This window comes from Notechis scutatus, chromosome 6 (assembly GCF_049901735.1).
Source record: "Notechis scutatus isolate UNSWTSFEM ecotype Mainland chromosome 6, rNotScu1.2, whole genome shotgun sequence".
Classification (NCBI taxonomy): domain Eukaryota; kingdom Metazoa; phylum Chordata; class Lepidosauria; order Squamata; family Elapidae; genus Notechis; species Notechis scutatus.
In genome coordinates this window covers 55,328,988-55,339,353 of record NC_142014.1, presented here as the reverse complement: position 1 = coordinate 55,339,353, position 10,366 = coordinate 55,328,988, and positions in this window count along the sequence as shown.

The window sequence follows — 10,366 nt, the reverse complement described above, 5'->3', positions numbered from 1 at the left end:
ATCTTCATTCAGTTTCAATATTCATTCGTTTATTCATTCCAACATGCATATCTTAGATGAGCTTTGCATTTTATTATGAACATTTTTTCATTTCTGACATGGGGAAAAGCTAGAGTCTTATTAAAAGTATAACTTCAGTGTCTAGAGTATAGGGGCACATATGGAATGTGTAAAGTTTATTTTTAGTGTTTTAATCCTATCAATAATTTCCTCAGTGGGTATGCCTTCTAAATAAACACATGAATAACGTCTGAACAAAAAAAATTACTTCTGATCTTATATACAGTACAGGTAATCCTCCATTTATGACAGTTCACTTAGCAACTGTTCAAAGTTACAACATAACTCCCCAAGTACTTACAACACAAAGTTACGAATGTTGCAGCAGCACGGCAGTCATTCACACTTATGAATGACCTCAGAGGCTTTGCAACATTCGTCCTGCCTATTCCCCCCTTCGCACCTTGGCTGTCAAAATATTACAATTGCACAATTTGGAGATTTCTGCATCTTGCTTATATTACATTTTTTGCATTTGGTATGCTACCAACATTGATCAGCCCATATATTTTATAAAAGCAAGAAACTCATGGTCTATGACTAGAAATTGTATTATGCATTGAAACAATAAAAAATAACATCTGCAAACAAAAAATAAACTTTATAAAAATAGTATTCCCATGTACATACTAGGCAACATTTATTTTAAGGAAGAGAAAGCTGTTTTACACAGTTGCCAAATTGCTAATCTCTAAGGTCAGCACCATTGTGCATTAGGAACAGTTCCTTTATAACAAGTAATTAATTTGGTTTAGACAACAAATTCTATTTATGTTTATATTCATGTGATACTTTATTTCATTGTTATATGATGAACCTTTGTGAGAGGCATGGAATGGCTTGAATATTTTGAAGTTCCAGAATTGCTATTTATTCATTAATTTATAGGGCATACGTTCAAATGTTTCAGATATATGCTAAATTATAGAAAATCACTGATTTTTACATGTGTTCTTATGTTGATAACTTACTAACAAATAAGATGTGAAAATGGAAATCTCCTTAAAACATGGAATTAAAGGCACTGCATTAATTTCAGTGGGTACTGGAATCCAAAGTCACTTGCTGGAAATGTTATCTTTTCTCATACAGTGCAGAGTTCATTTTCTTTCTCTTCACAGTTCCTTCATGTTTGGCTAATGCTGCATGGCTCAAACCCTTTCCAGTTGTGGATTTCTAGCTGAGTACCAATTGCCACATTTCACTAAAAAAAAACCTTGCCCCCCCCAAAGCAATAATATCACTTATATCAGCCAGACTTCTCAACCAATCCCTCAAATTCTTTACCCACGCCTTCTAGAGTTCTTCTAGCCACAAAATATTACTGCTTTATTTGCAACTGTGATTCACACCTAATTAAATAGGTTCAACAGTCACCTTAATTGCCTTTCAATTGTTTATAAAAACAATACTATTTGTAGCAGTGGTGGGATTCAAATATTTTTACCACTGGTTCGGTGGGAGTGGCTTGGTGGGCATGCTTTGTGTGCACACAGGGACCAAATCCATTTTGCGCAGGTGCAGAGGCATTCTAACTCACCTCCTGCAAGCCTGCACTCTCCCAGTCACTTCAGCAGCTGCTGCGTGGCACTCTTCTGTGCCACGCAAAGCAGCTGCACTTCAGAAGCAGAAGATAAAGGTGAATATGGGAGCCCCGGGGGCAGGGGGGCCCAAAAGAGCGGAGGAGAGAACTGGTTCGGTCTCCACTGCTCATCATCTCTATTGGTTCGGTAGAACCGAGCCAAACTGGTAGAATACCACCACTGATTTGTAGACAGTATGAACTGATTAAGGGAAATCATCTAATGTTTTTTTCACAGCATGTGCTCTTTGAAGGAATTGTACATTTCTAAATAACATCATTCTAAGAAATATTAAGAATCACAATTTCTCTCTTATACTACCGTCTTAAGAGTGTCAAAAAGTTAAGTAAGCTGCATTGAGAAAAATATTCTGGGAGATTTCCTCTGTATTGTTCTGTTATCAAGGCTCACCTATACTTGCTCGAACTCCTTAATTACAGGTGCTTCTCACCACCATTTGCTCAGTGATCAAAGTTATGATGGTGCTGAAAAACTAGATTAAACTGTAACTTTTTCTTCAAAGCCAAATAGAAATGCTATCTCTCAGTCCTTGAGCTTGCAGGAAACAATACTAATATAAAATTTGCTGCCTATACTGATAAATTTTATCCTACCACAAGCATGATACAAGGAAATGGTATTCTCATTATTCACACATACAAGGTATATTAAGGACAGGGATTGGTGGATTATCTTGGCTTTCTTTTACTCTCATTAATTACTCTCATTAATTTAGATTAGGGGTGGGTAACGGTAAAAGTGATGGCTAAGGTAGAGACAAATTTTGACAGATAGCAAGACTGGCAACAGTTGATATCAGGCAGACAGTTGCATCCTGAAGCAGCAAAGAATTAGTTGGCTTGTTACCTTCCACTTCAATGTATAGCCTCCTCCCTACTGCTAACCAGGTGCTATTGATTTCTTGAAGTCTCTTGACCTGGGAATCAGCTTGGAAATCTAGCAGATATAGGACAGAGGTTTGTTTTGAAAGGATCAGACCTTTTCAATGCTCAATCTAGAAAGACATGTCTAGATCTGAATGTACTTTGGCAGGAGCCTTAAGATGATCTAGGGTAGATTACTGGTTGGTATCTCACAACTTGTTTTCTTTCTTTGTGAATATGAGAGTTGAACTGTATGTAATAATTGGTTTCCATTAGTTTTGGGTGTGTTGCTTCCAAATGAAAATTGTAGGAGAAGAGAGGAAAGTTAAATAATATTAGAGAGCAGAGATACCACTGTCCAGTCACTACCAGATGGGATTCCTAACTGGCTGACCAACCGCACTCAACGTGTCATCAACAATCAATGGAACTGCATCTACATGAAGGGAACTATAAAGTGGGGTACCCCAATTCTCTGTCTTAATCTCAGTACTCTTCAGTGTCTTCATCAATGATTCAGATGAGGGGATAGGTGGAAAACTCATCAAATTTAGAGATGACACCAAGCTGGCAGGGATAGTCAACACTCCAGAAGATAGGCTTAAGATACAGAAAGATCTTGACAGATTTGAACACAGGACCTTATCTAAAAAAATGAAATTCAATGGTGAAAAAAGTAAGGTTCTACATTTAGGCAAGAAAAACCAAATGTACATATATTGAACAAGACTAAAAAGGGAAATAGATGCAGAGATGTTGCTGACTAGTCCACCAACAGAACAATAAGGGAAATTTAAAATATATACTTACTTCCATTGACAATCAGTATAAGGAGAAATAGTAATGCTGGTACAGCTAAGGATGTCTAAAGGCTGGCAATCAGATGAAGGCAATGTCATCAAGACACATGAAAAAAAGGTTATTGGGACATGTTTTGTGCTGCACTTAAAGGCAAGTAGAGAGAGGTTCTAGAACCTTCTGTGTTATGTTGCAACTGCAAAAGCATAGATCAGAAAATATGAGTCAGAGCTCAAATGTACTTATGTAGCGTCAATCTCATTGAAACAAAGGAATCTGGCAATAGGAGAGAGTTTGAAGATCAAAGCTTATGTCCTCTCTTCTTCCCTATATGTATGCGGGGAGACTGAAATAAAACAGTTTCAAACTACAATGTGTAACTGCTCCCACTGGAGGGCACTGCTTCCCAAGAAATGAAGATTACAGCTCAGCATCTTGATGAAATTAATAGGAGGAGGCAAGATAATATAATTGACAGATCCCTGGAGAGCTCATTCCTCTATTTTATTTATAGCTTCTCCGATGGCTTGGCCCTGCCAGTTCCTTCTGATTGATACTGGGGTTATTGAAAGAAGTGACTCCATTTTCTGGACCTTTAACTCTTTCTCTTGTTGAAAGCAGCTCCCACCAGAAATGACTCTCAAACGTTTGGATCTCAGTCTTCACTGGCTTGCTCTTTGACCCCCTTCCACAATCAAGAACCAGCGACTCCACTCCCACTCAGCTGCATTCATGTGCACTTGTGTGTAGAGATTTGTGGCTTGGTTCATAGCGGGGATGTTCTCACTCTCTCTTGGTTTCAGCAATGAACTGATTCAACACAATGTCTCTAGCTGAAAAGGTGTGGCAGAAGAAATCAAAGTTAGATTTCTACCTGGGATGAAAAATGCATCGTGCCACATTCCTCCAACTCCTTAATCGTTCTGTCATCTAAATAATGCCTTGTTATTTGTTTATATGTTCAGACGAGACTTCTCAAGTTTAATTAGGCTTTTGGTGTAGGAAATGTGTTGGTTTTATTTAATCAATTTTTTAGGTTCTTTTTACCCAGCAAACATTTCATCGAAACAGTTCCTGAAGTAAGTCTAACAAACCCAGCTGAAGTTATTTCTGGATGAACAAGGTTAGGCTATATCTAGTGAAGTGCCCAAACATAAATCATATACCTATGTGTAAGAAGGCTGTTGAGATTTTTATACAAAGAGCTTTGTTTCAAAAAGAAAGAAGGTTCAAATGAAACACGCCTTGAATACCCCTTGTGAAGTCATGCAGCAGCAGCCTCCCTTCTAAAGCAAAAAGCCATGGCATTTTTCACTTTGCATCGCCAGGGGCAGAGTTCCCCCTTGCGGCTTCCTCTGCAGGCAGAAAGTCTCTCCTGCCTTTTGCAAGTGATCGAAGAGACTATGAGATGATCAAAAGCACTTCTTTGAGGTGATTTTCTGTATCCTGTACAGAGGTGGATTTGAAGCTGTACAGATGCAGATAGATAACTCAACAAGATGTCCATAACAAAGTACATTTATTAGTTCACCAGGTTCTTCTTTAATGACCAATCCTTTGCATATCTGCCTTGTAGTAAAAGATGGTTATCTCCCAACCCATACAGCGCCATACAGTTCATCAAGCCTTTTCCATGATAACCGTAGGGCAGTGGCCGGGTCATCTAAGTGGGATGCCAAAAGTGTCCTCGGCATTTTGGCAGACTGTGGCCCTAGCCAGGCTATCAAGTGTCCGATTATTTCATCAGGGTTCAGGTGTGCCACCTGAACGGGGTGCAGGAAAAGTTTATTCCATACTAGATACTTGCCGCCTGGCTTGTCAGAGAATTTGCGAACTCCGTTGGCATGCAAATTTAGCTTTCCACTCTGTACAGCCAAGTTTCTCCAGTAATCTTCAGCATTTGCTAAGTTGGGGGGAGGTATTGATGTAGACGGTTCTCCCCCTGGATTCTCATAGGGTGGGTTTGGGTTGTAAGTCAACGACGAGTTGTAGTCTTCCACCCAGTACTTACAGAGGATGTCGTTCTCCCATACTGGGGACGATGGTCGAGCATCATGCTGCTGTGTACGCTGGGCACAGTTACCTTGTGGTGCCTGGGAGCCGGATTGGTATTGAGGTTGTGGCAGGCATGCTGCTGCCTGTGGATTGAGTGTGGCAGTTGTTGTTGATGGCATGTTGACTTGTTGAGAAGTTGTTTTGAGCACTGGTGGGTTAAGTTGCTCAGCCAGCAGGGCATGAGACATTGCGGTAGGGTTGCTGGTGCTGGGAAGAGAATCTCGGACCTTAGTACGTACAGCATAAATTGGGGAAGGTTTGCTGTTGGTGGGAAATGAATCTTGTACTTTAGGTTGTACAACATCAGTTGCATAACTGACATGTAGAGTCTGTGGTTGAGATTCATCCGTGTTCTCCTTTGGTAGTGGGAGACTGTTAGGCAACTGAGGTGGTTGTACCTGCTCGTTTCGAAGCAAGTGCTGCTCATTCACGTAGGCTTTGACCTGTGTATCTGGGCTCTCTTCTCCCAACTCTTCGAGGTTGAATTGGAGGGAGGTGTTGTCGGCCATCTTCTGCCATACTGCAGCACGTGCTGTCTTTGTCGCGGCGTCTCTTTGCCGTTCGGCCAATTCCAATTTGGCCTGCACTTTGGCCATTTCTGCCTGTTGTCTGGCCTGGGCTTTGGCTATTTCAGCCTGTTGAGCTGCTATTTTTGCCTTCTGCCGTGTTACCTCCTGTGTGGCGCGTAGCTCTGTGTCTGCTACTGCAGCTTCTACTGCAGCTTCTGCAGCCCATTCGGCGTAACTTGCTGCTTTGGAGGCCTTAGATGCGCTGTTATGACAGAAGGTAAGCTTCCTATGCTGTCTCAGGTTGTAGGCCTTCTGAGGTATTGCGGCTTCTCTGGAGGGTTGGACATCTAAAACTGGGTTTTGAGAATCAGGCTCCACATTTACAACAAAGGTGGGTGGAGGAATCGGGTCTTCTGGTACATCAGAGACATCTGTCATGGCTGAGGAAGTTGCCATGCTTCAAATTGGCAAAGGGAGAAATTTGGAAATTTTTAGTGGTTTTCCGTGCAATTCTCTTTTTTATACTAGGGGGCGCTGCAAGCAGGTAGCAGAAAGTAGAATTGCTGCTGGATTTAATACTTGAGCACATAGGTGGCACTGCAGAGTCTGGGCGATGCTAGCACAGCACACAATATGGCTGCTTCTAGGGTGCATTGTGAGCTTGCAACACAAGAAGGCACTAGAGGTTGCGTCGCAAAGTCTGAAGACTAGAGGGCTGAACGCAGAAATCTGTGTAGCGTAGTCTGAAGACTTGAGGGCGGAATGCAGAAATATTCCTATAATTGTTGCTTGCTTCACAAGGTGGCAGCAGAGGGTCTGGAAGACGTTGCTATGCCCATGTGAGGTTGCAGTTACTCTTGGGACCTTTGAATTAGATTGATTAAATGGTCCACAATAGTTGCAAAAAGAGGTTATCATTGGAGAAACACGCTGGTCAGTATTTGAGAAACTGTGTAAAAAATCAAACTCTGGGAAATTTCTCCTTGAGCCCCAGATGTAGCTGTGGGCTGCGTTGCTTAGGTTTCAATTCTTTGTGGAAGAAAAAAGAGGGGGAAGAATTTCCTGCCTACTCTTGAAAAAGAAGGAAAAAATGGTAAGAATTCTTTGACTTCACTGTAAATTTCTTCTTGACCACCAGATGGAATGTAGGCTGCTTTACTTGAGTCTGTTAGGTTGCAGTTAATCTTGGAACATTTGAATTAAATTGATTAAATTGTCCACAAGAGTTGCAAAAAGGGGTCATCAATGGATAAACACTCTGGTCAATCTTGAGACTTTGTAAAAAAAAATCATAGCAAAAGGCAAGATGCTGACTTTGTTTAAATCATTGCTAGATTAAGTGTCTCTCTTCAGGGGGAAGGAATGTGCCCATTGCTCTGGAGACGGCTCTGGCCGGATGAATTTTTATAACCCTGGCCTCTTTATGGCTTTTCCCACCTTCCAGATGAGCAGAGGAAGAACAGCTTTTGTTTTACCGACAAGCATACAGGCATGATTTCTCAGAATCTCTCACTGCATTTGTAGAAGGTTTAAAGACAGAGGTTTGATTTTCCTTTGAGAGCTGGGAAATATCTGACTCTCCTTGTTATGCAAATGGAGTCTTTGAGATAGCAGGAAGACAAATTGAGCAAAGAAGAGGGGGGTGGGTGGGTTACTGGTTTTCAATTCTGCGGTTAGAAAGTTCTCTTTGTTACTAGCATGTGGGGAATTCTAGCCCCTCCCACCATCCAACCAGCATGTAAAAAATTCCGATGCTGAGAGAGAGAGAGAGAGAGAGAGAGAGAGAGAGAGAGAGAGAGAGGATGATGATACATGCAGGTTTAGATTAACATTGCATATTCACTCCTGGTTTCAATATTACTTTGCTTTATCACAAATTCAAATTAACAATCTTTATATTGATGGGTTTCAGGACTTCATATTTTATTTTTCTGTATCCTGTACAGAGGTGGATTTGAAGCTGTACAGATGCAGATAGATAACTCAACAAGATGTCCATAACAAAGTACATTTATTAGTTCATCAGGTATCCTCATAACTCATACTTGTGACAAAGTTCTTCTTTAATGACCAATCCTTTGTATATCTGCCTTGTAGTAAAAGATGGTTATCTCCCAACCCATCTTGTAGCGATAGAAAGCAGCTCCCATGAGTTAGGGAGTTTGGGCAAAAGTGAGGGAAAGTCCCCCAATCCATCGAGGGTCAATTTAGTGACCAATCAGGATTACAGATGTGGTCATGTGACATGAACTACATTTCCCAGGATACCTTTAACTACATTTACCATGATGCATTCCCTTAAGGGGACAGCTCATAATTCCTAAGTAACTATCCAATTCCCATAGACTGGCTGGGACAGCACAAGTGAAACAAAGCCATCTCATACACACCTAATATGTCATATCACAATGCAGCCCACTGGGTAAGTGCAATGGCTTGGGTAATCAATGGGGGAATTTAGATTCAAATCCAATAGAAGAGAATATATGTACTGTACCGATTCTGTATAGATGTATGGTGAATAAGTTTCAAATCTGTGCAATATTTACCGGGACTTTGAAGAGTTTACTCCATTCAGTACAATATATTTCAGAGGATGATGTTTTCTTGTAGCTCCCCAAATTATTTGTTGCTCTTTGCAGCCATTTTAAGATCCCGATGTTAAAAGAGCCTGGAGTTGGACTTTGAGATTCAGCTTTAGATAAAATTAATTTGAGAGACTCAACATCTTTGTGACATACAAAGCTTTTTCTCATCGACTCAGATTTCTGAAATGACTTTTTGTTTTTGGACTTTGCTTGAAGGCTACACCCGTGGCTGTTTATTTAACTTATTTGACTTTAAAGGCACTGCCTGAGTCAACATCACAGCAGGATTTAGACATTATTGTGGCAGTTGCCAGATAATTTGTTCATGATTGATCCAAATCTAGATGATTTTCCCGTCATTTTGTGATTTTAGTACACTCACATAAATATACTGTTTTATACGGTGCCCTGGGGATTTCAATATCTTAATAGTCCTATACAAAAAGTTGTTGCATTTTGTATAGGACTATTAAGGACTGCTCATGTGGTCATTAAATGAATCCAATTTCCCCATTGACTTTGTTTGTTGGAAGTCAGCTGGGAAGGTCATCAAATGGTGATCACATGATCCTGGGACACTACAACTGTCATAAACACATGCCAAGTACTCAAATTTTGATCATGCGATCCTGGGGATGTTATGATGGTCGTTAGGTGTAAAGACTATCATAAATAATTTTTTTCAGTGCTGTTGTAATTCAAATAGTCACTAAATGAAGTGTTGTAAGTTGAGGACCACTTGTACTGTACATAATAGATTTCTTGTACAAATTAGTCTACATTTTACATCTAGCCTAGAGACTTTATTCCTAAAAAAAATGTCATGCAGAGATATATTTTCCTTCTCACATTTATTCCACTACACTTGTATCTTGAACTTTTGTTTAGCGTTGTCTTTTTTGGAGTGTGGTATAGTGTTGACAGCCATTGTGTCCTTGTCACTTTTTATTTGGATGACTTCAATGCACTTTATTTGGAGCTATCTTTGAAGGCTGCTTTGGAATTATAGTTAACTCAAAATGTACCTGCCCACTTGCTGACTTGTGGCAGTCATTTTAGCAGAATAACATCTATAACTGCAGACTAACTAGGTTTCTGAATATATTTCTAAGTGCTGATAAGGCTTTTATGGTACAGGTTCTTGTTTTCTTCATGTCTACAGTAAGTAGAATCTACCCATCCTGTGCGTTTTGTCTGAAAATATCCACTTCTGATTTTGTCTACCTGAGATGTTAAGGGTTGGAGACTGTGAAGCAGGACTTTTTAGTGACTTCCCCAATCTTACGGAGCAGCCTGTCCATCAATCAGACTGAAGCTCTGTCTCTTGCCTTTCAGAAAAGAGATGGAGACAATTTTCTTCTGCTGAACTTTTGGATTATAAGTTCCAAGGCTTGGTAACTGGTATTCATCTTTTTGTGCTCTAGTTTATGGTTTTATATGGGAATTGTATATTTTTATTATATAAAATTTATTATGAAAAATATAAATTGTTTTTTTTATAGTTGTAAAGAGAGTCAGTTTGATGTAGTACTTAAGGCATCAGGCTAGGAACTGGGAGATTGAGTTCTGCCTTAGGCACAAAGCCAGCTGAGCGTCCTTGGATCAGTCACTTTCTCTCAGCCCTAGGAAGGAGACAATGGCAAACCGCTTCTGAAAAACCTTGCCGAGAAAACTGCAGAGACTTTGTCCAGGTAGTCTCCAAGAATCAGACATGATTGAACAGAAAATGGGGGGGGGGGGGAACCCTACTTAAGGTTTATGCCTGGAGTAGCATATCCATTCTGTGAAATAAATAAAACAATGATGCTTCTTTAGGACTAGACTATTCTTTAAATATGAGAAATCATAGCTAAGCTTACATGCGCAATTATTTTTGCATAATTCTTGCA